Here is a 15,015-nt window from a genome sequence, read left to right on the forward strand (position 1 = left end):
TCGAACTCACGAACTGCGAGATTGCGACCTGAGCCGAAGTCGGATGCTTAACCGACTGAGCCACGCAGGTGCCCCTTTATTATTTATTTATTTATTTGAATGTTTATCCAGTTTTGAGAGAGAAAGGGAGAGCATGAGCAGGGGAGGAGTGGAGAGAGAGAGAGGGAGACACAGAATCGGAAGCAGGCTCCAGGCTCCGATCTGTCAGCACAGAGCCCGAGGTGGGGCTCGAACTCATGGACCGCGAGATCATGACCTGAGCAGAAGTCGGACGCTTAGCTGACTGAGCCACCCAGATGCCCCTATTTATTTTTTTAACAAAGAGCTTGCATGGGGCAGTGTTGTTTCTTCCTTCAATGTTTGATAGGATTTACTAGCAAAGCCACCTGGGGTTCTCTTTTCAGGTATGAATTTGGTTTCCTGACCTAGGGCTGATGACATTTTCTGTAGGTGAGTCCTGGTGATTTGTGTGTTTCAAGGAGTCTGTCCATTTCCTGCAAGCTGTCAAATTTGTTGGAGTCGAGTTGCCCACAGTATTCCTTTATTATCCTTCGAATGTCTGTAGAATCTGCATGAGGCTCCCTGTCCGGTTTGAGCCCGGAGACTTCCGGTGCCGGGCCCCGCACCCACCCAGTCACATCCGAGTCCCGATGGGAGGGAGGGCACGGGCCAGTGGTTTTGCCCAGCTGCTCGGGTCATTCTGACACGCGGCCGGAGTTGAGCACCTTAAGGAGGAGGGATTCGTCTATAGTTCCCGGTGGTCCAGCAGGTGTCCCAGAGTGGGAGAAGGCAGAGCTGAGAGAGCCGAGCGGGACACGGGGCCCTCTCTCTGCACACGGGTTCTGTCTGGAGAGCGCCAGCAGAAGTGGCCTTGGGGGGCGGGGGGGGGGGGGGGGCGTTGGGCTGGGGCCTCGGGTGAGGAGTGTGTTCAGGACGTGCCAGACCCTGGAGGCCACAGGAGTGGGTGCCGAGGCCTGTGCTGCTGGGTGCTGGTTTGTGTTTTTAAGTCAGATTTCCTGACGTGTAATTTGTCTGGAGCAGAATTCACCCCTTGCCGCGTCCTGTCGTGTGAGTTCTGATGCACAGTCATGTAACCGCCACCGAATCAGGATGTGGAAAATCTCCTTCCGCAGACTTCCTCGTGCCCTCTGGAGTCAGATCTTTCTCCCCCCGCCCCTGACCCCCTGCAGATCCATTTCCTGTGCCCGTAGACTTTTCCGGAACATCACGTAGGTGGACTCATACAGTTAGGTTGCAGGCGTCAGAGCAGGGATTGGTGCCATCAGGCCCAAGTGGAGGGGTGCATCTGGCGCCCCTGACTGATGCATTGGAAAGGCGGGGATGGGCACGGGAGGCCGTTACGGGAGGCGTTATGGCTGTTTCCGTGAGAACCACATTGTGAGCGATGTGCCGGATGCATTCTGTCCCCATCTCGCGGAATCCTGGCCACAGGACTCCCCTTTTTTATAGGTGAGGCCCTGGAGAACAGAGAGAAGGAGAAAGTTTTCACGGGGTCACTCAGCCAGGAGGTGGCGAACCCCCGATGCAGGCCCAGGGACTGGGACTTGAAGCCTGCAGGGACGTGTGCTTTCTGCACACAGCGTCTGAGGCATTTATTGGAGAGGGCATTTGCCAGTGTTTGTAAAAGCAGAAGCCACCGAGGGAGGGTCAGAGATGAGCAGTTACAGCGAAACCAGCGAGTCTCCAGAAATCACAGTGTGGAACGTGGCCACGGGATGGGAGATCAGCAAACACGTCACATGGTACGACCCGCCCGTTCCAGGGCCGTAGATGCAGTGAGGGTCTGTGGTTCACCCTGGAAGTCATGGCCTGTGCTTTTGAAAATATCATAAATGCGCCTCGACCTCTCTAAAGCTTGGTTTTCAACATGACACTGAGTTCCCCGCGCCTCCCGTTTCCAAGTTTGCCAAGAAGGGGCCTTGCACTGTTGTCATTCCGTGGAGCTGTGGCCACAAGGTGGGTCTCGACGTCCTCCTGTGTTGCCCTTGGTGTGTGTCACCTGTCTCCCATTTCTCTTGAGCGTGTTACACACACACACACACACACACACACACACACACACCAGTCCCGAGAGCCCAGCGCTATTCTCGTAGGCTCGTCATACCTGCCTCGCTGAAAGAGCAGGTGGGTGTTTTACTGTTTGTCGAACTCTTAAGTGGCGAACATACTGTGGGAAGCCGAGCGGCCACATCGGCTGGTGGGTGAGGGCCGGCTCCCGAGCGGGAGCGTGCGGTGACCGTGAAAGATCTCTTCTTGGCAAACTTGGAAGTGGGAGGCATGTGGCACTCGGTGTCATGTTTGAAAAGGAGCTTTGGAGAGGTTGCAGTATCTGTAGTATTTTCAAAAACATTTTCTGTTAGAACATTAAGGGGCGCCTGGGTGGCTCAGTCGGTTGAGCGTCCGACTTCGGCGCAGGTCACGATCTCGCGGTCCGTGAGTTCGAGCCCCGCGTCGGTCTCTGGGCTGACGGCTCAGAGCCTGGAGCCTGCTTCCGATTCTGTGTCTCCCTCTCTCTCTGCCCCTCCCCGACTCACACTCTCTTTCTCTCTCTCTCTCAAAAATAAACATGCAAAAAAAAGTTTAAAAAAAAAAAAGAGCATTAAAACTTCACGGCAGTCAGGAAGCCTGGCTGCATTCAGACCCTGACGGTGACTCACGGGTAAGACGTGCATTTTATACTGTGACCAGTGCACAGGTGTGCACGCACAGCACACCCATGCACACAGTACATGTGCACATGTGCATACCTGACACGCACACACGTGCACACACAACACGGATGCACACAACACACACGTGTGTACAGCCGCCACCAGAACCAAAGTTTTCCTCGACAGAGCACTCGCCCTTCACTGCAGACAATACCTCTGATGTTTGCTCGGTCGCATCTTCTTTAGAAGCTGCTTCTGCCCACCCCCCGGATTGAAGACGCCCCCCTGGTGTCCGACTCGGGGTGCGACTGCGTGGACGGTTAACACGCTGGCATGACGTAATCTACGTATTTCTCATTATCGTTGGTCTGTCTGTGTCTGTGGCCAGGCGTGGGTTGGGACCACTGGCCACCGTGGAGCTGCACGCTCGGGAGCCACAGGGCTGGGAAACTGGGTCACGGCTGGGTCCCGGAGCTGAGCAGGCAGAACCAGACTCCCGGCAGGCCTCTGAAACCCGAGGGAGAGGCTTGGGTTTCAAATGTGGGATCCCGCGACTGCTCCCGGTTCCCTCGGGCCTCCTGTGTGGGGCCCACGGTCCCCTGGCTCTGTGGACAAGACCACACGGGGACGGGCTTGGTTTCCACAGCAACCCCAGGAGGTGGTGGGAATGTGATTTTTAAAATCGATTCTGAGTGCTGAGGTCCTGGAGAGTGGCCTCTGGGGAGAGGCAGGTCTCCGTCACCTGCACGGGCCCCGTGACAAGCCCCGAGCCAGGCGCGGGCCTGCCGGGAGCAGAAAAGAGCTCCATGTCCGATGAGCACACCTCTTTGTGCGGAAGGAATAGCCAGCTCCGCCCTCGTCCCCTTGTCGCCAGAGCTAATGCTGTCCCTCCTCTCGGCCAGAGAGGAAGCCGCCGGCACCCCGTGCGCCTCGTCCCGGGTGAGCGGGAGGCTCCTGCAGAGATTCGGGCCACGGCTGTTTGCAGGCCTTTGCTAGCACTCACTAGGTTGCAGATGCTAAACCAGACAGGAAGCTGTTTTCCAAACACAGCAGCTGTCGGGCTCCCCGGACCCCGGGCCAGCAGGAGGGGCAGCGGCCTGGCTCGTTCGTCCAGAGCTGCCTCTGGAAGGGGCTTTGCCGGAAGCTGATGGACTTTGCGTGGCGGGGGCTCCCCGGAGACAGGAGCTGGGGCGACGCTGGTAAATGGTCTTTGCCCCTGGAAGGTGCAGACGCCTGTGTGCTCGGAGACGAAGGGGGATCGGTCTTGGAGGGAAACGTGGCCGTGGCCTGGGTCGTCGTCTTCGCCCTCAGAGTGACCTCCTCCTGGCCATCCTGCTGTGGGGCAGCGAGAAGCAGCAGCCGCCCACGGACAGCAGGAGAGCTCGTTCCCCCAGCAGGGGCCCCCGCCCTCCAGCCACCCCTGCCCGCGGCCACCCACGCCGCCTTGTGGTGCGTCCCCTGCCCAGCTTGGTGGCGGCCTGTCCCCGCTTCCTGGCTTGACTTGAAATGCAAGGGAAGGTCACACCAACAGAGAGGGGCAGCCGCAGAACCATCCGACTGCCCTGCTTCCCTCTCTCTCCACCTCCCTCCGCGGGGAGAGGTTTGCACGCTTTACGGTAACACGCACACAGCCTGGCTTTGCTCCAAAAGGAGCCCTGCCGTGCGGTGCCCAGAACGCCCTTGGGCTTTGCTCCTTGTGGCCTCTGCAACGCACACCCCCGCGTGTCGCCCTGCCCCCTGGCTCTGTCCCGTTGCTTGTGTGTGTCCCCGTTTCCGCGTCCGCTGGGTGGCCGTTACAGTGTGGCCGGCGGGTGTGAGTGGGGACTCGCGCAGAAGCCGCAGGGCGCTGCGTGGGGACGAGAGCTGCGGTTGTACCTCCGCCGTCGCTGCCGGTGCGGGCCCGCGGTCTCCGTCCTCCCTGCGGGTCTGTGGCCTCGTGCCCGCTCAGAGCCTGGAGCACTGAGATGCCACACGAGGGGCCCGCGGCCCTGTGGCTGCCGTGGCCTGAAGGCCACGCCGTGGGGGACAGCGTGGCGCGCCGTCCTGGCCTCCGCGCCCTCCCTGCCGGGGCCTGCCTGACACACGAGGGGACCAGCCGGCACGGACCGCAGCCCTCGGCGGGCGGATCTCCCAGCAGGGGCCTCACACGTGGGAGCCCGGACGGATGTCCCTGCTGTGGCCCACGGAGCCGCGAGCCCACGCGGGTTTCAGGGTCGGGGGTCCTCGGTCGTGCCGCGGAGTGGCGGAGGCACGGGCTCCTGGGAGAGGGCGGCGGCCGGGGGGTGCGGTGCCCCGGGAGGAGTGGAGCGTGGCCCTGACAGGTGCCGGGAACGCGATACTGTGGGTTCATCCCGCACGCTCCCCGGCTCTGGTGAACCGGCAGTGAGGGAACCGTGCCCACGCCTCCTGGAATCACGTGCACACACGCGTGGTCCCGGGGCCACCGTAGCAAGGCGTCACCAACGTGGAGGCTTAGAGGACAGAAATGAATGCTCCCCCACCCCCAGTTCTGAGGCCAGAAATCCAAATCAAGGTGGGGGCAGGGCCACGCTGCCTCTGGGGACCTAGGGGAGGGTCCTCCCTGCCTCTTCCAGCTTCCGGAGGCTCCAGACGTCCCTTCGCATGGCCCACAGCCTGTGTCTCCGTCCTCAGCCGGCCACCTCCCCTGTGTCTGTCCCCTGCGTGTCTCCCGTCAGGACACTTGTCAGTAGATTCGGTGACCACCCCGATGACCCAGGATGCTCTCATCGTAACTCCCTGATCTTGACCTAATTTCCCGTGCAAAGACCCGCATCCACGGGCTCTGGGTGGGTGCTCTTGGCGACCTTCCGTCGCCCACCAGAAGGCCAGGGAGACGGTCGTGGGGCTGGTGGCCCCGGGCTGGCCGCCCTTCACTTTCTCCAGGATGTATTTCTGCGGGGCTTTATCAGCAGGAAAATGGAAACCGCGGCTGCTTTCTGCACCCGGGGGGCGGAGGGGGGGGGGGGGGTTCTACCAGCGAGAGCGCCGTGGAAAGTCGTTGTTTCATTGACTCAGAGGGGAAACAGGAAAGGGCCTCTTGTCTTTTGATGCGAGTTTTATCTCTGCCGGTGGGGCCTTTTCTGTTAAGTGGCGTTTCTGCAGAAACACTTGTTGAATTTTTGGTGTGAACAGGAAGTCAGATATGCTGACTAACTTTTCCTTTATTTTAATGACATTTTTCTTCTCTGGAAAACGAAGCAAGACCGCGCCTCCTCGGGCCCAGGGTGTGTGCCGTTGACAGCTGCGTTTCAGAGTTCTGGCCCGTCACACACGTGTGTCTTCCCTGTCACACACGTGTGTGTGTGTACACGTGCGTTCATACAACATGGCGGTTTCCTGAAGGTGTGGTCACACCCTGGAGGGCGCGGCGCTGTGGTGTAGACAAGCGTGCTCGGAGACCTGCCGGGAAGCCGTGCGTGGCGCCGTGAGGGCCCTGCGCTTGGCGTCCCTCCCCCATGGTGGAGATTTGGGAGTTTCCCAGTCTGCCACATCCTTGACCACTTTTCTTCGTGTACCTCGGTGAGTGTTGTCCTAGGGAAGAGTCTTCTGGGAAAGCAAGCAAAGCCTGTTTTTTTTTTTAATGTTTATTTATTTTTGAGAGAGGGAGAGAGGGGAAAAACTCAAGTGGGGGGGGAGGGGCAGAGAGAGAGGGAGACACAGAATCCGAAGCAGGCTCCAGGCTCTGAGCTGTCAGCACAGAGCCTGATATGGGGTTCGAGCCCACAGACTGGGAGATCATGACCTGAGCGGAAGTCAGACACTTGCTTGACCGACTGAACCACCCAGGCGCCCCAGAAGCAAAGCCTGTTTGAAGGCCGTTCACCTGGAAGTTGTTTAACAAACACAGATGAGTCCAGATTGGAGACCAGCAGGGCCATTGCCTGCTTCCTGTGGCCCATCGGGGTGGGGTGTCCCGAGGGTACAGAGCCCCTCATGTCCAGTGCTCTCCGGCAGGCTACGGTCAGCCTTGGCTGTGCGGGCTGGGCCCCGTGGATGGTGGGGCCCAGAGAAAGGAGTTGGTGTTTGTCGTTGGCTGTGTGCGCGTGTGTGTGCATACGTGTGGGCATATGTGTGTGCGGGCACGTGTGTGCTCCTGGAAATTAGGGCGCAGCACATCTTGACTGCGTTGGAAGAGGCCTTCACAGGTTGAGGGGTGTCTGCCTGATAGGAGGCTCGTGGAACTTGTTTTCGTCCGTCTCAATTATATTTTAGCCCCATGATAAAACTCATTGCCCACTTGCCTCCGTGCCTCTCGCTTGTCTGGAGGGATAGAGAATTGATCTCGACATTGTACGTGATGCAGCATGTCTTTCTGGGGGACAGCCGTGCGCCCACACGCTGGGTTGTGAGTCCCCTGTGGTCCACACACGCGGCTGTTCCTGGAACCGTTCATGGGGCGCCGGGTGCTCACAGGGGTGAGGTTCTACTTGGGAGTGGGGTGGCTCAGGCTGGGTGGCATCTGGAGGGCTGTGTCCCATTATATCAGTCAGTCAGGGTTCTTTAGAGAAAAGGAACTGACGGTGTGTGTGTGAGAGTGTGTGTGTGTGTGTGTGTGTGTGTGTGTGTGTAGAGAGAGAGAAAGAAGCAGAGAGAAATGTGTTTTTAGGGAGAGGCTTACGTGATCAGGGAGGCTGGCAAGTCTGAAATCTGCTGGGCAGGCCAGCAGGTGGAGACCCTGGATGCCTGGAGGCAGAATCCCTCTCTTCGTGTGTGTGTGTGTGTGTGTGTGTGTGTGTGTGTGTGTGTGTGTGTGTAGGGGGAGGGGGGAAGGACTCTTTTTTCTGCTAAGACCTTCAACTGATTGGACAAGGCCCACTCACATTCTTGAGGGTGATCTGCTTTACTCAAAGCGTCCTGATTTAAATGTTAACTCCAATCCAAACATCCCTTCCCAGAAGCCCTTGGAATTGCTTGACCAAGTATCGGGCACCGTGGTCCAGCCAAACTGACACATAAAATTAGCCACTGCGCCAATCAGTATCCCCAAGTGCCTCAACCCCGTGGCAGGCCACAGGTATGGTGAGTGAGCTTGCTCGGGGTGCTCACCGGGATGACCTACCTGAGTGGGTGCAACCCAGGGCTCATCCCCAGACGCCAGGGGAGCAGCCAGCCCTGGCGTGGAAGAAGGTGACATTTCTAGTCTGTGGGTGTTGGGAGCAGGCCGAGCCCGCGCTCACTGACCCGGGGCCTCCCTGGGCCTGAGCTTATTCGGGCTGGCGCTGAGGGCCTCCCCGTGAGCCTCCGGGGATGATTCCTGTCCACCTCCCTCCAGAACGCGCCGCACTCCCCACATGGACACGGGGAGGCGTGTACTAACCAAAGGCCTCACTCCCCATGTGGACTCGGGCAATCCTCGAGAACACGCCTCACTCCCTGCTTGGACGCGGGCGGGGTGTGTACTAGCTGGAGGCTTTGGTGCTGTGCCTTCTGGTACTTTCTTTTTCTGTGAAAAACCTTTGTTCAGGTTGAGGTCTTGCCGTTCTGTCCCCACCCCTCGTGAGCTTCGGAGGCTGGCCTCCTGTCCTCCTGGCCCCCTCTTATCCGGCCTCTTGACCAGCCTGCTAATTTGATGATAAATAATCAGGGTCAAACAGAAGACAAGCAGTGTGGTGTCCTGGGGCGGGCACGGCTGGCCATTTTTGTGGGTTTGGAACTGACCCCGCCTGGCGGGGAAGTGGAGGAAAGCAGGGAGCGGTGCTCCGGGCCCCCCCAGAATGGTAAAGGAGGTGATTTCTCCCTCTCTTCCGTCAGGTCTGGTGTTGGAGGGGAGCAAGTGAGAGAGTGGATGGCAGAGGGAGGAGGCCGGTCCCGGAGCCTGGAGGGGCTCAGCGGGGCAGGCAGTGCGGCGGGCACAGGTGTCGGGGCCCGGCGCTCGGCGTGTGGCTCGGCTCCCCCACGGGCGAGGCTCAGAGAGGAGGGTCCCCCGACACCCAGGTCCACAGGCCCCCCTCACTCCTGGGTCTGCGAGGTCACCGTGTGGGTGCCGCGTGCCCCGGCCTCGGACGCGTCCCGCGAAGCCTCTGCTCTCCCTGTTTCCCGGCGGCCGGGGTGTACCTGTTTGTGGCTGCTCTGGGGTCCACGGGCGCGGACCCTGGTCCTTCTGCAGGGCTGGTGGGCCGCCCCGTGGGCACCTGAACCTGCCCCTGCCCGCTGCGGGGGGCTGATTAGAATGTGCCGGCCCCGGCGCTGGGGGACAGGGGCCGATGGTGACAGCAGGTGCCTGAGCGAGACGGCAGCTCCAGGCCTGCCCCCAGGGTCTAACGCCCTGGCTACTCCTCTCAGGAGTGCCTTCTGGAGTTTTCCAGGGTGGTCTGGCGGGGCATCCGGGGCTCCACAGCCGGCACCCCTGGGGGCACACCGGGACAGACCTGAGACCTGACATCAGCCCCCAAATTTCACCGGGAAAGGTTCAGCAGGAGGAACGGGGCAAATTAAGTGAAAACGCCTCCTGAGTCTTGCTCCTCTTTGAGGGACACACGTCTGTGCGGACGTGTGCCTGCTGGTTCCCATGCTTTCTGCCCCAGTCTCGTCCAGGATGTTCTGGGCAAGGTAAAACCTGGAGGGGCTGACGGTGGGTGAGCTGGTCCACGTGCTCTGAAGCTGGGGTTCTGCGGGGAGGTCTCGGGGAGAGCGGCCTCGCCCCCCCGGAAAGGAGGGAACCAGATGCAGTTTACAGAGATTATTTGCTGGGCCCTCTCTGTGTACGCAGGGGCGGGTGGGGGGGGTGGTATTCCTGGAAATGAAGAACTTGGAGACGTTCGGATCAGTGTGTGTCCAGCACAATGTTTGTGATGTTCTTATTTGGATTAAAAGGACGCGATTTCTTGACTCGGGCACCAACGCAGAGTTTAAGGGGAGGTTGATTCCTGCAGAAGGCTTGCACCACACAGAGCTGGATGCATGAGTCATACTGTGTTTATCCGTCGCTGGTTCTTGGTACCAGGGGTCCGTATGCTGCAGTTCGCATTTGCCCATCTTTGGGGCTAAGTTTCTCGGCAGCCAGTGGGGCGACAGGAGGGCTCACGCCCAGAGGCTGGCGCCCGGGGGTCTACAAAGTGGCTGCAGGTTTTCCAAATCTGGAGTGTGGGCCACACCACACGGTGAGGCTGCTGGGGGTCCGGACCTGCTGCGGTGGGGGCACCACCCACCTGCTTTCTCTGCCCCCTCCCCTGGGGAGAGCCCCAGGAGGAGAGGACGCAGAGGGTCCGACCATCTGTCACGGACTGATTTGCCCGGAGTCTCTGTGGCCGTGTGTGTCTGCATGAGGTTCCGTGTTCTGGTCCGCCCAGTCGTGGCTGAAAGTGCAGGCTGGTTCGTCAGACCTCGGATGTGTTTTACTTAGGTTTTGGTTGCCTCCTGTAGGGAGCAAAGAGTGAGTCTTTGAAAATCCAGAGGATTGGACAGAGTGACCACCGGTCTCTGCTTTGGTCCTGGTGACCGTGTGAGCAGACCCCGTCCCGTGCGTAAGGGAGCCTGCCGGCTGGACAGAACAGCGATGCGTCTCCAGCGAGAGCTGCCTTCAAGTCTCTTCCTGCTTGCTTTTATGACTCGCTGTATTGTTTTATTTTTATGCAAGTACAGTTTGTAAACCTGCCATTGTAGCCATTTTTTTTTAGTTTTAGTTATTTATTGAGAGGGAGAGAGAGAGATGGCAGGGAACGAGGGACGGGGAGAGAGTTTCTGAAGCTCTGGGCTGAAAGCAGAAAGCCCACCACGAGGCTCAAACTCAAGAGCCGTGAGATCACGGCCAGAGCCAAAGTCGGACACTTAACGGACTGAGTCACCCAGACGCCCCTCTAACCATCTTCAAGGGTACAGTTTGGTGACATTAAGGACGTTCACGTTGTTGTGAAACCACCGCCACCATCTGTCCCCAGAACTTTCTCATCTTCCTGAAACTCTGTCCGCATTACATAATAAGTCCCCAGCCCTTCCCCGGCCCCTGGCGCCCACCATGTCTCCGTCTCTGTGAGCTTGACCCTCAGGGGACCTCGAACAGATGGAATTACAAAGTATTCGTCCTTCTGTGTCAGGCTAAGAAACGAAAGCGTTTCTGAAAACATCACAATCCCACGTGCACACAGGCACACCTCCTTTTATTGCACTTTATTTTCGCGTGCTTTGCCGATAACCGCGTTTTTTACAGACTGAAGGTCTGTGGCAAGCCTGCGTCCCACGGTATCTCCCGCCCTTTCCTTATCATGATATGTGTCACGGTGATCCGTGGTCCGTGCCTGCAACTCACCAAAAGCTCGGATGACGGTTAACGGTTTTCAGCAGTAACGCGTTTGTGACTAAGGCGTGTGTGTCGTTTTTAAATTAAAAAAAAAAAAATTTTAACGTTTATGTATTTTTGAGACAGAGAGAGACAGAGCATGAACGGGGGAGGGTCAGAGAGAGAGGGAGACACAGAATCGGAAACAGGCTCCAGGCTCTGAGCTGTCAGCCCAGAGCCTGACGCGGGGCTCGAACTCACGGACCGCGAGATCGTGACCTGAGCCGAAGTCGGACGCTTAACCGACTGCGCCACCCAGGCACCCCTGTTGGGTGGCTTTTTTTAAATTTTTATTTTAAATTTTTATTTATTTTGAGAGAGCTAGAGAGCAAGCAGGGGAGGGACAGAGAGGGGGAGGCAGAATCTGAAACAGGCTCCAGGCTCCGAGCTGTCAGCACAGAGCCCGACACGGGGGCTCGAACCCACGACCTGCGAGATCGTGATCTGAGCCGAAGTCGGAGGCTCAACCGACTGAGCCCCCCAGGCACCCCGAGGGGTACAGTTCTATTATGAGCGTTAGAGCATGTATAGACCTGTGTGACCACCACCATGGTTGGACACAGAACAGTTCCATACCTCCCCCCGCCCCCAACCTATCCTGTTCTCTCCCTTTGTGTTCACCCATAACTACCCACTATACCTGATCTTCTCGGTCCCTGAGTTAACCTTTCAGGAACAGCTAATACGTGGAGCCGTGTGGTGGGTTGCCTTCCGCGCTGGCCCCTTCCACTCAGCATCGTGCTGCGTGAGGGACAGTGCATCTGTTTCACTATAGCATTCCATCGCATGCTTGAACACTTGTGGGTTCCCTGAAGGCACAGCTTTGTTTCCTTGGGATGAATGCCCAGGAGTAGAATTACTAGATCATAGGGTAAGCACGTGTGTTACTCTATCAGAAAGCACCAGAACGTCTCCTGGAGTGGTTGCAGCATCTTACGGCACGACGGCATAGTTGTTCAGTCTGCAGACCCAGCAACCATTCAGTAGCTCCACATCCTCACCTGCACTTGGTGTCGCTACTTATTGCCTTTTCGGCCATCCCCGCGTGTGGACGGTGTGTCTCATTGTGGCTTTCATTGGCACGTCCCCATGGCTGATGACGTTGGCCATCTTCCCACGTGCTCCTTTGCCATTTGTACATCCACGCCGACCCAGTGTCTGTCTGGGGTCTTTCGCTCACGTTTTAACTGGATCGTTTGTTTTCTTCCTGTCGAGTGCTGAGAGTTTGTCACGTGTTCCGAATACAAGTTCTTTATCGGATACACGACTTGCAGGTGCTTTCTCTGTGTTTGTCTTTTAATTCTTGTAACTGGATCTTTTACAGAGCATAGCGTTCTAATGGCGGTTAAGTTCAGCTTAGCAGTTTACTATCATCGTGGAGCACGCAGATGCAGGGCTCATTTCACATTGGGGACCTCGTGTCCTGTGACTTTGCTAAACTTTCTTGTTGATTCAGAGAGCTCCTTTTTAGAGATTCCTTAGGCTTTCCAACATGAGATAATAAGGAGATGCCACAGACAGCCCTGTGCACACACGGCCCACACCGTGGAGGGGGTACCCCGATTTCTCAGTAACCGCAGACCGCCAGAACTCACCCGCGAGGAAACAGACAGCCTGCCCGGTACCGTAAGCGCCAGAGCATCTGAATTCACGGTGAGGAACCTTCTGAAAAAGCCATCTCCAGACCCGGATGGGTTTACCGGAAAATTCCACCAAACATTTAAGGAGTAACAGCCATTTCACACAGTCTCTTCCAGAAAACCAAAGAGGAAAAAAATAAAAGAGGCAATCCTTCTGTCTCTTTATTTCATCTTTGCTAACTTGTATGTATTGTATATATTTTTCTTGCCCCCTTCCCTGGCCAGGCCTCTGCTGCAGAGTCAGGCAGGGGCAGGGAGAGGGGACACCCGGTTGTCCCTGTCTCGGGGGAGAGCGTTCAGTCTCCCCACTGCGGTCCTTGTTGGCTGTGGGTTTCTTCACAGACGCCCTTTATCAGGGTGTGGGGTCCCCGCCTTTCTGTGCCTCGCTCGCTGATTTTATCTTGAGTGAACACCGAATTATTTCTGGGGCTTTTTCTACATCAGTCGATACACTCGGGTGGTTTTTCGTACGTGGACTCCCAGCAAGCTGTGTTACATTTACTGATTTGCATATGGAGCCAGCCTCGCGTCCGGGGATGAACTCTATTTGGTTGTGGCGTACCTTTACGTACACATCGGATTCTGTTTATGGATATTTTCTTGAGGATTTTTGCATCTGTGTGTGAGGGATACAGGTCGGCAGTCTTTCCGTGCAGTGTTCGTCTGGTTTTGTTATCAGAGTGATCCCGGCCTCATCTAGGTTGGAAACCTTTTCTTCCTCTTCTGTTTTCTGGAAGAGATTGTGTGAAATGGCTGTTACTCCTTAAATGTTTGGTGGAATTTGCCGGTAAAGCCATCCGGGTCTGGGGATGGCTTTTTCAGAAGGTTCCTCACCGTGAATTCAGATGCTCTGGCGCTTACGGTACCGGGCAGGCTGTCTGTTTCCTCGCGGGTGAGTTCTGGCCGTCTGCGGTTACTGAGAAATCGGGGTACCCCCTGCACGGTGTGGGCCGTGTGCGCACAGAGCTGCCTGCATTTCCTCAACTGTTCGTGTGTCTCTGGAGTCCGCAGTGATGACACCTCTTTCTCCAGATACTGGGAATGGGAGCGTATTCGATCTCGTGTTTGAAATGCAGCCTCTGGAAGGAGGCGTCATCGCAGCCGGGGGCATTGCCCCATCTCCCTCAGCGCGGTTCCCTGGGCCCTCAAGATGTCCCCCGGGAGTAGCAAATGAGGGGCGGCAGGAGGAACAGGAAGGCTGTTAAGCCGCTGGGGCAGCAGTTGGTGCCCAGGGGCAGAAAGTGCATACGCGCCCCCCAGTGACCTGCACGTCCTCGTGTGTTTCCAGAAGCGTCAGGCTGCTCCCGGGGAGAGTCTCCCCAAAGGACGGGGGACGCTCTGCGCCTGGTTCATGATGCTCAAGGGGACCCTTCCGGGCGCGGTGGCTGCAGAGCTCATCAGTTCCTATTTCATCCGTTTCCGATCAAGGCTCACGAGCTGGGTTGCTCTTGAAACCCTGGCGAAGTCAGTCCACGTGGAGCTTTCTCTCCGGGTTCACGCAGAGCTTGCTGGTGGTGCTGGCTCACCCGGCAGGGCCAGGAGCCAGGGTGTCTGCAGCACGTCCTCCCTTATGGGATGCCTCGTGAGCCCTAGAGTAGACGTTTCTAGGCTGACGGGCTGTGGGTTGGGGCTCAGTCCGCTCGCGCCGCTGTAACCAAGCCCCACAGGCCGGCGGCCTCTGAACAACACAGCCTTGTTTCTCATGGTTCTGGAGGCTGGAGGCCCGAGACCAGGGTGCTGGCCCGGCCGGGCCAGGGCCTGCTTCCAGGTCTCAGGTCACAAGCTTCATTCACGCTGCATCTTCACATGGGGGCGGAGACCTGGGGCTCCCGGGGTCTCTTCTAGAGGGTACTAGTCCCTCTGCTGGGGCTCCACCCTCACGACCCAGTCACCTCCCAAAGGCCCGCCTCCTGACGCCATCACATTGGGGGGCAGGATCTGACACGTGAGTTCTGGAGGACACAGACCTTCCTCCAGTAGATGCTGATATTGTAGCATCTTCCTATATGAGGGAAAAGGTCAGAGCTGGGGAGCGAGTCACAGAGCAAGATTAATTTTGCTTCATTTAATTAAACAGTCTGTGTCTCGGGGCTTTAGAGTAGGAGAGGGATTTATAAGCAGTCGAGGGAACGTGTTTTGCGCGTGCGGAAAGACTGCTCCGGGCACGCCAAAGCACTGTCCTGCGTGCGTGTGCAGTTTCCTACGTGATTTCATGGCCGGGCGACCACCCTGGTTGCTGGGTTTGGGCCGCCGTTGGCCTCGCTGTCCCGTGGCAGGTGCATCCTCCTGCCGCCCGTCTGCTGTAGGCTGCGTGTGTGGCGTCTGGGGCGGGGACGTTCCAGGCGGGGCGCCGGGAGGGCCGTGCGGGGTGCGGGGCGCCCCCTGCGACCTTGTCCCTGCAGCAGCT

At 57.9% G+C, this 15,015-nt stretch overlaps 1 protein-coding gene across 3 annotated transcripts in view; it reads left to right on the forward strand.

Moving 5' to 3' along the window:
* SEMA4D (semaphorin 4D) overlaps positions 1–15,015 on the forward strand; it is an 85,624-nt gene that overhangs the window by 10,076 nt on the left and 60,533 nt on the right. Inside the window, exon 1 of one of the 3 annotated variants that reach the window (XM_047829868.1) lies at positions 6,076–6,212. The exons of the other annotated variants lie outside the window; for them this stretch is intronic. The gene's annotated coding sequence lies outside the window, so the exon portion shown is untranslated. Of the gene's footprint in view, positions 1–6,075; positions 6,213–15,015 lie in introns of those variants that run through there. 3 annotated transcript variants of the gene reach the window in all.

The sequence above is a fragment of the Prionailurus viverrinus genome, chromosome D4, assembly GCF_022837055.1.
Source record: "Prionailurus viverrinus isolate Anna chromosome D4, UM_Priviv_1.0, whole genome shotgun sequence".
In the NCBI taxonomy this organism is placed as follows: Eukaryota; Metazoa; Chordata; class Mammalia; order Carnivora; family Felidae; genus Prionailurus; species Prionailurus viverrinus.